The sequence below is a fragment of the Erpetoichthys calabaricus genome, chromosome 1 (genome assembly GCF_900747795.2).
Source record: "Erpetoichthys calabaricus chromosome 1, fErpCal1.3, whole genome shotgun sequence".
NCBI lineage: Eukaryota > Metazoa > Chordata > Cladistia > Polypteriformes > Polypteridae > Erpetoichthys > Erpetoichthys calabaricus.
In genome coordinates this window covers 11,933,868-11,948,572 of record NC_041394.2, presented here as the reverse complement: position 1 = coordinate 11,948,572, position 14,705 = coordinate 11,933,868, and positions in this window count along the sequence as shown.

Here is a 14,705-nt window from a genome sequence, read left to right as displayed (position 1 = left end):
TTTCCTGTACGGACCTCGTGTTTCAGAAACAGTTTCATCCCAAGAACTCTAAATGCACTCAATCAGTCCATCAAGTGCTCCTGGTAGAACTGTTAGTACTTATAAGTTCAATTACCTCACTGTAAACTTGTGATACAGTTATAATATTGCACAACCTGCGCCACTTTATAAAGCACGTATTTACATCTGATGACAATATCATTTTTAAGATGAAATGCAGCAAAGTATGTTTATTATACAGATAAAACTTGAACTACACGGTGCCACAGTGCTAGCGAGGAGATGCCGCTCCGTTCACAGATTGTTCCTGCCTTGCACTGTATTCTTGCTGGGCTGTCGCGACACTGGAAGGAAAGATGGATAGTATAATTAAACATGTAGTACAAAGATATTTCGATGTTCCTTAAAAGTTTTGAACAATCGGCGTTCTAAGCTTACAGATGGCTTGACGTCTATTACAGAGCTGATTGTGTGGCGATTGGGTATTTGGAGAAAGAAAAGTAAGGACAGGAATTGGGGATTAGTACGTTTGAAAGAGACAGTACTGCTACAATAAAGTATTTCATTGAAGGTCGCCCACGGCGCAGCAAGCATCTTGCGTGAGACATGAACAATCACTGCGCCACCGTCTTTCCATGTTTAATAACATGCTTTAACTCCTATCAGCATGAAAATGATATCATGTATACGTCTCAGTATTTTAATTATTCAGAGAGCTGTAATATTACGAATGTAATGGATTCTGTGTCCTGTTGGAGGAAGAGAAAGAACGGAAGCACGTAGTGATTCACACACAGAGAGCACATAGAAGATCAAACACAGAACAAAGCATTTAATGTGCTACTTTAGTTACGTTGGGATTGAGAAACTAGTAAATTAAATGATTTTTAGATGAAGTTTATGATGTTCTACTTTAATGACAAAATAAACTACGTGATTAAAGTTGACATTTTGTGCTTTTTTCCCCCACTGTGTGCCTATTTTTTTTTTCTCTGTAAGCTTTCATATCTTTCTGTCCACCCTGGCCATCGGACCTTACTCCTTTTCTATGTTAACTAATGTTGTCTTATTTTAATTTCTTATTTTGTCTTTTATTTTTCTTTTCTTCATTATGCAAAGCACTTTGAGCTACTTTTTGTATGAAAATGTGCTATATAAATAAATAATGTTGTTGGTTGTTGTTCATATGACACTCAGACGGTGGGCTACGACTCGCCTTTTCACGCCGACTTTGATATCTGACTTCTTTTTTATTTCAGGCACAGTGTGACTTTGTGAACGTGAGCTTTCGAGTTTCTCCGACATGTTATGTCATTCGATCAACTTCCTTTTGTTGCTTATATAACTGTTTAAACCAACAAATAGTACGTTTTTCTTTGCCTCCACTTGGTATTCGCTGAAATTCTTATATTTTCCCCCCGTACTTTTGCCATTGCCTTTTCACAGAAGGATGAGCTTAAGGGCTATTTGTATTGATTTGCATATTCAAAGAGGCGTAATTCTGGGAAGAGTTGGGGCGGGACAGCAGGCGCGTGCACGTGTGTTAATTTTCATGCTGACTGGGATTTATGTAGCGGAAGAACGTGGAAGTTGGCGTTCGCACAGATTTATGCATCTGGATTTTTTTGTGCGTAAGCACATTTCTGCTTTTGTGCTTATGCCATGTTATAGTGTGAATTCTACGCACGGCGTTATACATGAGGTCCCTGGACACCAAAACCTGTGGATATTAGAAATAAAGCACTATGAAAGAGAACAATTAGACTCCAAAGGACTATTGTGCAATTTCATAGTCATTTTGGCCCAAATAACAAACGTCACACACGTGCACGCGGGCAACAGTTTACAGGATCAAATAGTGTTATTCATCAGCCAGACCAGGGGTTGGCGCTCTCACCTGATCCTCTCTCCTGTCGTTCCTCTGCAGCTCAACCGAAGGCCCCGCCTCTCAGTGACATCACCGCCGGTCCTCCCATAGACATATATAGGTAGACGCTGCATTCACTGTGTTGCCCAGTCGACACGATACGTCAGCATGTCCTCCATATTGCGAGTGGCAAAAGTGCCATTTAAACTAATACAGGTAGATGTGGAAACTGGGTTTTCTGATGAAAAAACAATAACGTTTAAAACAGTATCGTTTACATACAACAGATTTTGGCAACTCGTTTAAATGCAATTATTTATATCTATTTATACACTAATAATGGCAATTATTGAGACGAAAACTTGACCAATGTCTGAAAGTCAAAATAGTAAGACTGCAACTGGCAGTCTGGTCTTTCTTTTAACAGTGAAGTGATGCACTCAATGACAAAAATTAACAATTTTATTGTATACAAATTTGCTTAATTTCTGAAAACATTTCACTCATTCCTCTCTCAATCTCAATACACACAATGTGGTTACTTATATAAAGTAATATGAAAAAGTTTGTGACCCCCTCTCAGCCTGCATAATAATTGACTCTCCTTTCAACAGTAAAGATAACAGTGGTTTGTCTTTCATTTCAATCTGAACATCTGAGTACTGCGGTGTTTTCCGAACAAAGATTTTTAGTGACGCAGTATTTAGTTGTATGAAATTAAATCAAATGTGAAAAACTGGCTGTGCACAAATGTGGGTCCCCTTGTCATTTTGCTGATTTGAATGCCTGTCACTGCTCAATGCTGATTACTTGGTGTGATGAGTTCGTTACGCCTTGAACTCCATAGACAGGTGTGTCCATCATGAGATATAAAGGTATTTAAGGTGGTCAATTACAAGTTGTGCTTCCTTCCCTTTGACTCTCCTCTGAAGAGTGACAGCATGGGATCCTCAAAGCAACTCTCCAAAGATCTGAAAACAAAGATTGTTGAGTCTCCTGGTTTAGCGGAAGGCTACAAAAAGCCATCTCAGAGGTTTAAGCTGTCAGGTTCAATTGTAAGGAATGGAATCAGGAAATGGAAGGCCACAGGCACAGTTGCTGTTAAACCCAGCAGGTCTGGCAGGCCAAGAAAAATACAGGAGCAGCATATGAGCAGGATTGTGAGAATGGTAACAGACAACCCACAGATCACCTCCACAGACCTGCAAGACCATCTTGCTGCAGAAACACATCGTTCAACAATTCAGCGCAATTTGCACAAAGAACATCTGTATGGCAGGGTGATGAGAAAGAAGCCCTTTCTGCACTCACACCACAAACAGAGTCGCTTGTTGTATGCCAATGCTCATTTAGACAAGCCAGATTCATTTGGGAACAAAGTGCTTTGGACTGATGAGACAAAAATTGAGTTATTTGGTCAGAACAAAAAGCACTTTGCATGGCGGAAGAAGAACACCGCATTCCAAGAAAAACACCAGCTACCTACTGTCAAATTTGGTGGAGGTTCCATCATGGTGTGGGGCTGTGTGGCTAGTTCAGGGACTGGGGCCCTTGTTAAAGTTGAGGGTCTGATGAATTCAACCCAATATCAACAATTTCTTCAGGATAATGTTCAAGCATCAGTCACAAAGTTGAAGTTACGCAGGGGTTGGATATTCCAACAAGACAATGACCCAAAACACAGTTGGAAATCTACAAAGGCATTCATGCAGAGGGAGAAGTACAATGTTCTGGAATGGCCGTCACAGTCCCCTGACTTGAATATCATCGAAAATCTATGGGATGATTTGAAGCAGGCTGTCCATCAAATTGAACTGAACTGGAGAGATTTTGTATGAAGAATGGTCAGAAATACCTCCATCCAGAATCCAGACACTCATCACAGGCTATAGGAGGACAGCGTCTAGAGGCTCAAAGGAACAAAAGGAGGATCAACTAAGTATTGATGTCATATCTCTGTTGGGGGCCCACATTTATGCTCCTGTCTAATTTTGTTATGATGCATGTTGCATATTTTCTGTTCATCCAATAAACTGATTGTCACTGATGAAATCCTACTGTGTGCATAAGGCATGTCAGATATTAAAATGAAGCTCAGCCAATGAGAAACAAAAATCCAAAGAATTAAGAGGCGTTCTCAAACTTTTTCATTTGACTGTAAATACAGGATATCCTTGAAACAGAACTGTCTTATAGCTTTTTCCGTGTGTTGCCACTCTGTAATGTGAGAGTATTCAGCCTGACAATATGGTGCAGCCTTAGTTTGTGGAAGACAGACACGACTAAAGACATGAGCATTAAATGATGGTTGTTAATTTCAAACTGTGTTTCCTCAATGTGCTCCTTGAGAGGAAACACATCGTCTGAACCAATCTCAGCCTGAACACACTGATTGATCAAAGATCCACTGACAGCTTGCCTTAATGTCGACTGTCAGATAACACGCTCAGCTACTTTGACCACCTTGACTGGACCCTCAGAAGGAATCATCAAACTTTCTTTGTTTTTTAAATGTGAGCGAGTGGTAGCGTTGATCATATGATGCCGGTACAGCATCCGTTACCAAACTAGCACGGCACACGTCACAGGACAGCTTTCCCAAAATCTGTCCCAACGACAAACCCATCCATCCTTCCATCCATTTTCCAACCTGCTGAATCTGAACACAAGGTCACGGGGGTCTGCTGGAGCCAATCCCAGCCAACACAGGGCACAAGGCAGGAACCAATCCCGGGCAGGGTGCCAACCCACCGCAGCCAATGACAAATCGTGAGATGTAAACAAGAGCATTTTCCATGATGTCCCCAAAGCGGGTTGGTAAGTAGCTATGGCCACACACAATTGCAGGGATATTTGTAAAAGAGGATGGTAGCTGCTGCTGCTGCTGCTGCTTCTTCTTCTTGTTCTTCTTCTTGTTGTTGTTCTTGTTCTTGTTCTTCTTCTTCTTCTTCTTCTTCTTGTTCTTGTACTTCTTGTTCTTCTTCTTCTTGTTCTTGTTCTTGTTCTTGTACTTCTTCTTCTTCTTGTTCTTGTTCTTGTTCTTGTACTTCTTGTTCTTCTTCTTGTTCTTGTTCTTGTACTTCTTGTTCTTCTTCTTGTTCTTGTTCTTGTTCTTGTTCTTGTTCTTGTTCTTCTTCTTCTTCTTCTTCTTGTTCTTGTTCTTGTTCTTCTTCTTCTTCTTCTTCTTGTTCTTCTTCTATTGGTGTAGAGGACATCTGAACAGCAGACAGGGAGTTTTCTGCCTCACTCCGCTCTGTTCGTGTAACGTGGCCGCAGAGAGTTTAAACAACTCAGCACAATCACATAAACACGACAAGGGGTGAGCTTTCTTGAAGGCTTTTACTGGACGTATCTCATTGTGAACTGAAATATATATAAAAGAAACATACAGATATATACAGGTGTACAAGCAAAGACAATTAAAGAATGATTTACATAGCGGAGTGTATACATTAAACAATGAAGCTTTAGAAGACACTGACAAGGCGAGTGATTTCCACCGTCAGCTCAAGACAAAGAGAAGCGCGTAGGCAGAGGTTCAAATTGCTGCGTACCACAGCTAACCAGACCCAGGGGTTTATATACTCAAAAGATACGCTTCGGACGTGACTGAAACAAGAGGTAAAGGGGTGCCTACGTGAGACACGTGGGGTGTATTGTATTCGAATGATTATTATGCGCCCTACGTGCTTTACGTGAGTTTCATAGACTTTTATAGCACCACTGTGAGTGTGGGACGTGAGTGACCGGCGTGTTAATAAACGACAAGATGAAGGGTTGTTATTAAAACGCACACGCACCACTTTTACAGATCTGTACTCTTTTTCAGTTGAATTTCTTAACAAAGAAAAATAACTGCACTGCTAGTAACAGTTTGGCTTCATAAATTGTACAAAGTGATAGATTTACTTGCTTGTCTGTCTGTCTGTCCGCAATCACAGCTGTCACTCGGAGGATATTATAAAGACAATGCAATTACCATGCATAGCTTTGCTAGCTTATCTTGAAGTTAAGATTATAAAACAGGATTTTTTAATGGCCAAATATAACCAAGACAATTGTTCAGCCTTACCTGTGTAATGTAATCTCTGGTTTGTACAAACCCAAGCAGCACATATCCACTACTTCACTCCACAGCAGTGCCACTCGCAATATGGCGGCGATGTTGACGTAGGATGCTGCTGGTCATGCGCCGTCTACTTATATATGTCTATGGGTCCTCCCACTACCTCTGATGATGTCATTTCCGGTACCCAGAATCCACCTTCCTGCCCCATCAGTTCCTGTTCCGGCCGTCCCGACTCCACCCCTTCCACTTATCCACCATATTTCTAGAGCGGACTCAACCTGTTAGTCAGTTCTGTAAAGACGTTTCTTTTATTTTATTGATTTTTTTTTTTTCATTATACAGTATGGCCGTCCCCAAACCTTTTTTCTGTCTGCTGCTTATTTATTTATTTTTTTTAACTCACAACAGGCCAAAAATCCATAAAATGAAACAAAAAATTTGGACGTGAGTGTCAGTAGACTTAGCGCCCTAGGAACCAAAGTAACCCGAACTCTTCTCTAACATTTCGGTAATTATTCAGTGCTCTGATGCTGATCTTCCTGATCATAAAACAGGTCATTATGATAGCAATTGACGAGGAGAATTCATAATCTATATTACTAAACCACAGTTAATTTATGCACTGCGGCGCGGTGCCCCAGAGTCCAACGCAGCGGCTTCCCAGAGTCAGTAGGTGGCACCCAAACAACATGGATACAAACAATGAACGAAGGCGGCCACACAAAGAAACCGCTTTAGTTCAAATGGGCTTATTGAATTAAATGGAAACTTTACCATGCCTACGACCTGTGAACTAAACCTGAGGTAAAGCGTGCACGCCAGGTTGTACAGCCGCCCGGACGGGACCGGCCACACCATCGCATATACGACGACACAGCCATAAAAAAACAAAAACGAGACTGCATGAAGAGAAACAATAAAAGAAGCGCGTTGAAATGAACTGTCCCAGGACGCACCCACCCTCCATGATATTTCATCATGCAGCAGCTTCCCACCGAGGCGCATACGTACTGCGCTGTGGCGCATGCCCCAGAGTCAAACGCAGTGGCTTCCCAGAGTCCGTAGGTGGCGCCCAAACAACACAACCTGTTCATTGCACTTGCTCTAATCCACTGTGCCAGTAATACAGATCACATCACGGTCACAGACTCAAACCCAGCGGCTTACCAGACTCAGTGGCTGGCACACGAACACCACAACCTGTAAACTACACTTGCTGTGCTCCACTCTGCCAGCAGTCGATGTCAGCAAAGGCAACAGAATCACGTCTCCACAAAACAAAACCGCTTTAGTACAGATATGCTTATTTAATTAAATGACATTTCCCCAGACACACCCACCCTCCATGATATGTCATCCATCCAAATATCGGCCGGAACAGAAACTGATTGCCATTCTTGGATTTACGATTCTCTAGAGAACCGCGGGCTTACTTGTCTATCTATCCTAATAAAAGGCAAAGCCCTCACTGACTCACTCATCACTAATTCTCCAACTTCCCATGTAGGTAGAAGGCTGAAATTTGGCAGGCTCATTCCTTACAGCTTACTTACAACAGTTAAGCAGGTTTCATTTCGAAATTCTACGCATAACGGTCGACAACGTCTGCCATGTTAAACTTTCTTATTTATGGCCCCATCTTCACGAAATTTGGTAGGCGGCTTCCCTGCGCTAACCGAAACCGATGTACGTACTTATTTCAGTGGTATGACGCCACTGTCGGCCACCATATTGAACTTTCCAATGGTAGTTGTTAGTTATGGGCCCATCTTCAAGAAATTTGGAACACAGGTTCCCAACACTAACTGAATCCTACTTACGTACATATATACGTCCATAGCCTGCAGCTCGGTCGCCATGTGAGGCGGTGTTGGGTCCCCCATCCCCACGCCTCCCACGTAATTGGCTGCCTGCCTATATAAGGCCATCCATCGCTCCGGTCTCTTCATTCCCTTCCTTGCTTCGCCACGGTATTCTCGTCTCCCTGCTGATAACTGCTGCCTTTTTATTTAATCCACGGGTTCTCCGCTGTTTTACTGTTCGTTTATTACGATTATAGTTATTGTGTAGGTATTTTAGACTTAGTTTAAATTGTTCAGGTACCCATTTCCTTTATCGTTCCAACCGTACCCCCATTAACATGTCTATCGAGGTGATCACCATCGATCAAAGAACTGCCCGGAGATGGCGCCTGCCTTTTCCATTCTCTGTGTTACATATTGCACAGCCATATCAGGCTCACTCTTGATATCCGGAGGAACATTGTGTCTTATGTATTGAATGACTGGGACAGGTTCAAGGTGTGGACTGATGACGGTACAGGAGATAATTATACTACACAAGAGCACTAGAAGAGTGAAATGCTTAAGCCCTTCACCTATGGTTCTGCATGTGAATTGATGGCTGCCGCTGAATTGTTCGGTTGTCACTTTCAAGTGCACCAAAATGGCTAAATATTTTACACCTTTGGACAACCGCCAATGCCTCTTAAACATCTTCGATTTGAGTAGTGGACACTTTGATGTTTATGAATGTTTAAACTCTTAAAAGCTGGATGCGAAGTTATCGATGAAACCCATTTCAATTCAAATGCCTACAATTTCCAGTAAGGCTCTGCTTCGCAATGACAATAAGTCTCAGGGACAGACCCTACAAAAGGTTGGCATTGATTTGAGGCAAGATTGCTTTTCACATGGCCAACTATACGTTACATGCTCAAGAGTGAGCTCAGCGCACAGCTTTGTTAAATTACTAGCGGAGGGCCGAAACTGACAACGTGGTATACAGAGAGATCCTTAACAAATAATTTTTGGTATATTTTCCCTCAGTTTAAAAAGGTTTACTTTTCTTCTTAATAAAAATTTTAAAGCAGTACTTCACCGCTGCAAAGCGCAGGTATTTTGCTAGTTAATAAAAGTGGAAATATAGCACTGTGAAAGGAAACAAAAAGAGTATTGTGGAATTTCCTAGTCATTTTGGCCCAAATAAGTTTACAGGCTCAAATGGTGTTACTCGTCAGCCAGACCAGGGGTTGGCGCTCTCACCTGATCCTCTCTCCTCTTGTTCTTCTTCAGTTCAGCCGGATGCCCCGCCTCTCAGTGACATCACATCCGGCCCACCCATTGCTGACAGCACTTCTGTCACCCTCTGATGATGTCATTTCCGGTACCCAGAATCCACCTTCCTGCCCCCGTCAGTTCCTGTTCTGACTCCACCTCTTCCTCTTATCCACCAAATGTATAGAGCAGACTCAACCCGTTGGTCAGTTCAGTTGTGAACTCCACTTTTGTAAAGACGTTTCTTTTATTTTATTGATTTTTTTTTCATTATACAGTACGGTATGGCCATCCCCCAAACCTTTTTTTCTGTCCGCTGCTTTTTTTTTTTTTTTTAACACTCAACAACAGGCCAAAATCCATAAAATAAAACAAAAAAACAAAAATTTGGACGTGAGCGTCGGTTGACTTAGCGCCCTAGGAACCTAAGTAATCCGAACTCTTCTCTAACCATCCATCCATTTTCCAACCCGCTGAATCCAAACACAGTGTCACGGGGGTCTGCTGGAGCCAATCCCAGCCAACGCAGGGCACAAGGCAGGAACCAATCCCGGGCAGGGTGCCAACCCACCGCAGTCTATCTATCTATCTATCTATCTATCTATCTATCTATTTTATAGTGCCTTTCATATCTGTCTGTCTGTCTGTCTATAATATAGTGCCTTTCATATCTATCTATCTATGTATAATATAGTGCCTTTCATGTCTGTCTGTCTGTCTGTCTATCTATCTATCTGGCTCTGAGGCTAGAGATCTGCACTGGCAATCAGAAGGTTGCAGGTTCGAATCCCGTAAATGCAAAAAGGGAGTCTGCTCTGTTGGTCTGTTAACCTGCAACTGCTGAGCTCTTTGAGTAGTGAGAAAAGCGCTAAATAAATACAAAGAATTATTATTAAGTAGGGCCGTTCTTATCTACTGTATATAGATAGATAGATAGATACTTTATTATGTTACATGGTGCCTTTCATATCTGTCTGTCTGTCTATAATATAGTGCCTTTCATATCTATCTATCTATCTATCTATCTTATAGTGCCTTTCATATCTGTCTGTCTGTCTGTCTATAATATAGTGCCTTTCATATCTATCTATTATATAGTGCCTTTCATATCTGTCTGTCTGTCTATAATATAGTGCCTTTCATATCTATCTATCTATAATATAGTGCCTTTCATATCTATCTGTCTATCTATCTATCATATAGTGCCTTTCATATCTGTCTGTCCGTAATATAGTGCCTTTCATATCTATCTATCTATCTATCTATCTATCTATCTATCTATCTATCTATCTATCTATCTATTATATAGTGCCTTTCATATCTGTCTGTCTGTCTATAATATAGTGCCTTTCATATCTATCTATCTATCTATCTATCTATCTATCTATCTATTATATAGTGCCTTTCATATCTATCTATCTATCTATTATATAGTGCCTTTCATATCTATCTATCTATCTATCTATCTATCTATTATATAGTGCCTTTCATATCTGTCTGTCTGTCTATAATATAGTGCCTTTCATATCTATCTATCTATCTATTATATAGTGCCTTTCATATCTGTCTATCTGTAATATAGTGCCTTTCATATCTATCTATCTATTATATAGTGCCTTTCATATCTATCTATCTATCTATCTATCTATCTATCTATCTATCTATCTATCTATCTATTATATAGTGCCTTTCATATCTGTCTGTCTGTCTATAATATAGTGCCTTTCATATCTATCTATCTATTTATCTATCTATTATATAGTGCCTTTCATATCTATATCTGTCTGTCTGTCTATAATATAGTGCCTTTCATGTCTGTCTGTCTGTCTGTCTGTCTATCTATCTATCTGGCTCTGAGGCTAGAGATCTGCACTGGCAATCAGAAGGTTGCAGGTTCGAATCCTGTAAATGCAAAAAGGGAGTCTGCTCTGTTGGTCTGTTAACCTGCAACTGCTGAGCTCTTTGAGTAGTGAGAAAAGCGCTAAATAAATACAAAGAATTATTATTAAGTAGGGCCGTTCTTATCTACTGTATATATGTTACATGGTGCCTTTCATATCTGTCTGTCTGTCTATAATATAGTGCCTTTCATATCTATCTATCTATCTATCTATTATATAGTGCCTTTCATATCTGTCTGTCTGTCTCTCTATAATATAGTGCCTTTCATATCTATCTATTATATAGTGCCTTTCATATCTGTCTGTCTGTCTATAATATAGTGCCTTTCATATCTATCTATCTATCTATAATATAGTGCCTTTCATATCTATCTATCTATCTATCTATCTATTATATAGTGCCTTTCATATCTGTCTGTCTGTCTATAATATAGTGCCTTTCATATCTATCTATCTATCTATCTATAATATAGTGCCTTTCATATCTATCTGTCTATCTATCTATCTATTATATAGTGCCTTTCATATCTGTCTGTCTGTAATATAGTGCCTTTCATATCTATCTATCTATTATATAGTGCCTTTCATATCTATCTATCTATCTATAATATAGTGCCTTTCATATCTATCTGTCTATCTATCTATCTATTATATAGTGCCTTTCATATCTGTCTGTCTGTAATATAGTGCCTTTCATATCTATCTATCTATCTATCTATCTATCTATCTATCTATTATATAGTGCCTTTCATATCTATCTATCTATCTATAATATAGTGCCTTTCATATCTATCTGTCTATCTATCTATCTATTATATAGTGCCTTTCATATCTGTCTGTCCGTAATATAGTGCCTTTCATATCTATCTATCTATCTATCTATCTATCTATCTATCTATCTATTATATAGTGCCTTTCATATCTGTCTGTCTATAATATAGTGCCTTTCATATCTATCTATCTATCTATTATATAGTGCCTTTCATATCTATATCTGTCTGTCTGTCTATAATATAGTGCCTTTCATGTCTGTCTGTCTGTCTGTCTGTCTATCTATCTATCTGGCTCTGAGGCTAGAGATCTGCACTGGCAATCAGAAGGTTGCAGGTTCGAATCCTGTAAATGCAAAAAGGGAGTCTGCTCTGTTGGTCTGTTAACCTGCAACTGCTGAGCTCTTTGAGTGGTGAGAAAAGCGCTAAATAAATACAAAGAATTATTAAAAAAAAAAAATGAATTAAAAATCATATGAAGAATAGTTCAAGATTTCACCAGTAGATGGCACTAGTAATGGATAGAAATATTAAAGGAAGTGTTAAAATATCGATTACAAAATTATACTAAAACAAACCCAATACTAAAAAGTTGAAAGTAATATCCATCCATCATCCAACCCGCTATATCCTAACTACAGGGTCACAGGGTCTGCTGGAGCCAATCCCAGCCAACACAGGGCACGAGGCAGCAAACAAACACACACACCAAGCACACACTAGGGACATATTAGGACCGTCAATCCACCTCACCTGCACGTCTTTGGACTGCGGGAGGAAAGCCACGCAGACACGAGGAGAACATGCAGACTCCACGCAGGGAGTGAACCCAGACGGGTCTCCTAACTGCTAGGCAGCAGTGCTACCCACCGTGCCACCGTGCCGCCTCAAAATCAAATGGAGGTGTTTATAGCGGGTCCGTCAGCTAAAGCCCAAATTGGTCTTGGACTTCTCGGCTCTTTCTCTGTCTTTTGCAAACCTCAAGTCCACAATCTTGGTGTTATCTTTGACAGTCACCTCTCTTTTGAGAAACAGATTCATTCTGTAGTCAAGAGTTGCTTTGTCCAGCTTCGTCTTTTAGGTAAGATCAGGCCATTTTTATCTTCTAGGGATCTTGAGAAAGCTACTCCTGCTTTTATCTTTTCTCGCCTCGATTACTGCAACTCGCTGTATTCTGGGATTAGCAAACCTCTGATACGCACGTTACAGTTGGTCCAGAATGCTAACCAGAAAGTCTGATTTGGTTTCTCCAATGTTAGTTTCTTTACACTGGCTGCCTGTCAGTTTTCAAATTGATTTTAAAATCTTGTTGCTAGTTTTTAAATCTTTCCACGGGCTCGCTCCTGCCTATTTATCTGAATTGTGTGCTTTACACCAGCCATCCAGAGTGCTTCGATCTTCTGGTCAGTTGTCTCTTGTTGCCCCTCGTACCAAGTGTGCCACTAAGGTGGGCAGACAGGACTTGTGCAGCCTCACCTGTGGAACATAAAGGAGTCGTCCACAATTCAAAACGAGACTAAACACTCCTTTCTATTCACTTGCTTTCCGTGACCTTCAGTGTTACTGATGGTTTCCTCATTGTGATTATGTAATCGGACTTCTATTTATGTTCATTTATTTTATTTCTATTTATGTTAATTGTATGTTTTTTTTTTTTCCTTCTTTTATTGTAAAGCACTTTGGCCCCAGCATTCCTATGTTGTTTTAAATGTGCTATGTACCATTTTTACTCGTGTAGCATGCGCCCTCGTGTAAGACGTGCACCCTAATTTTTACAAAGCAAATCGCGTAATCGTAATCGCTACTCTCCATGCTGAATGACGACGCCAAACTGATTCAAAAACGAGAGCGAGAGAGCAGGAGAACCCAATCAGAAGAAGTAAGTAAAGACTATTTACAGTACATTTCCTCGTGTATGACGCGCACCTGATTTTCTAATGCTAATTTTCAGGAAAAAATGTGCGCATGCTACACGCGTAAATACGGTTAATAACTCAGCAATGACCTTGACAAATGTTTTGTGGACCTGAGCAGATCGACATTCCTGAGACCTTCATCTTTCTTTATTTTCAGGTATCGTGTGATGGCCACCAGTTGTTTTGGCTCATTTGGTATCTCGTTATTGTTTGGCTGCTAATTAAGGAAAAAGAAACAATTGAGGGGGCCGAGTCTTCAACAACAAGTCAATTAAAATGAATTCAAAAGAAGTGAATTAGAAGTCAATGAAAACCTGCAGCCACCGCGGCCCTCAGGAACTGGAGTTTGGGACCCCTGGTGTAAAGCATGGCCGTCGTCGTTCTCTGGAGCCGTGCTGGTGCCTTCTCTGGTGTGCTGAGTCCCACTTCACTTTCTAGAAGTCTGATGGACGGTCTTGGAGTTGGACGACGCCAGGTGAAGGCTACCACGGCCGGGTTTGGGCTACAACCTCTCGGTTCCATCGAAGGGTCTTGTTAAAGCGATGGTTTTTTGGAGGCCGTTTTCTGTCCCAGCATGACTGTGCCCCTGTTCCCAAAACAAGCTTCATAAAGACATGGAGGGACTCGAGTGGACGGCACAGAACCCTGACCTCCACCCTACAGACCACCTTTGGGATGAAGTGGAACGCCGATCACGAGGCTGGTCTTCTAATCCAGTGTCACGACCTGATCTCACAAATGCTGTTTTGGTTCAACAGCCACACGTCCTAACAGACGTTAAGACCCCATCTTCATGCCCTTAGCTTTGCAATGGGAAGTACAACAGGCTCATACAGGTGTGGTGGTCCGGTGTCCGTAAACCGTGTAGTGTATGACGATGACTGCTGGAGCGTTCTCACATAATACTGAAACACACCTGAAAATGGGAACGGGACCTGTGTGTGCATCGCATGCTGGAGTTTAAAAATCAACATTGAAATTCAGCCTCACCAACGGAAAGTCCGCGTCTCTGCTCCATTAGCACTTGAAGTGCCTGTAATTGCAGCTTCAGGCAACATTTCACTCGGCAGAAAAGTTCAGGGTCATCTCCACGGCCTGCTGAAGGAGAGTCGAGAGGCCAATGGCT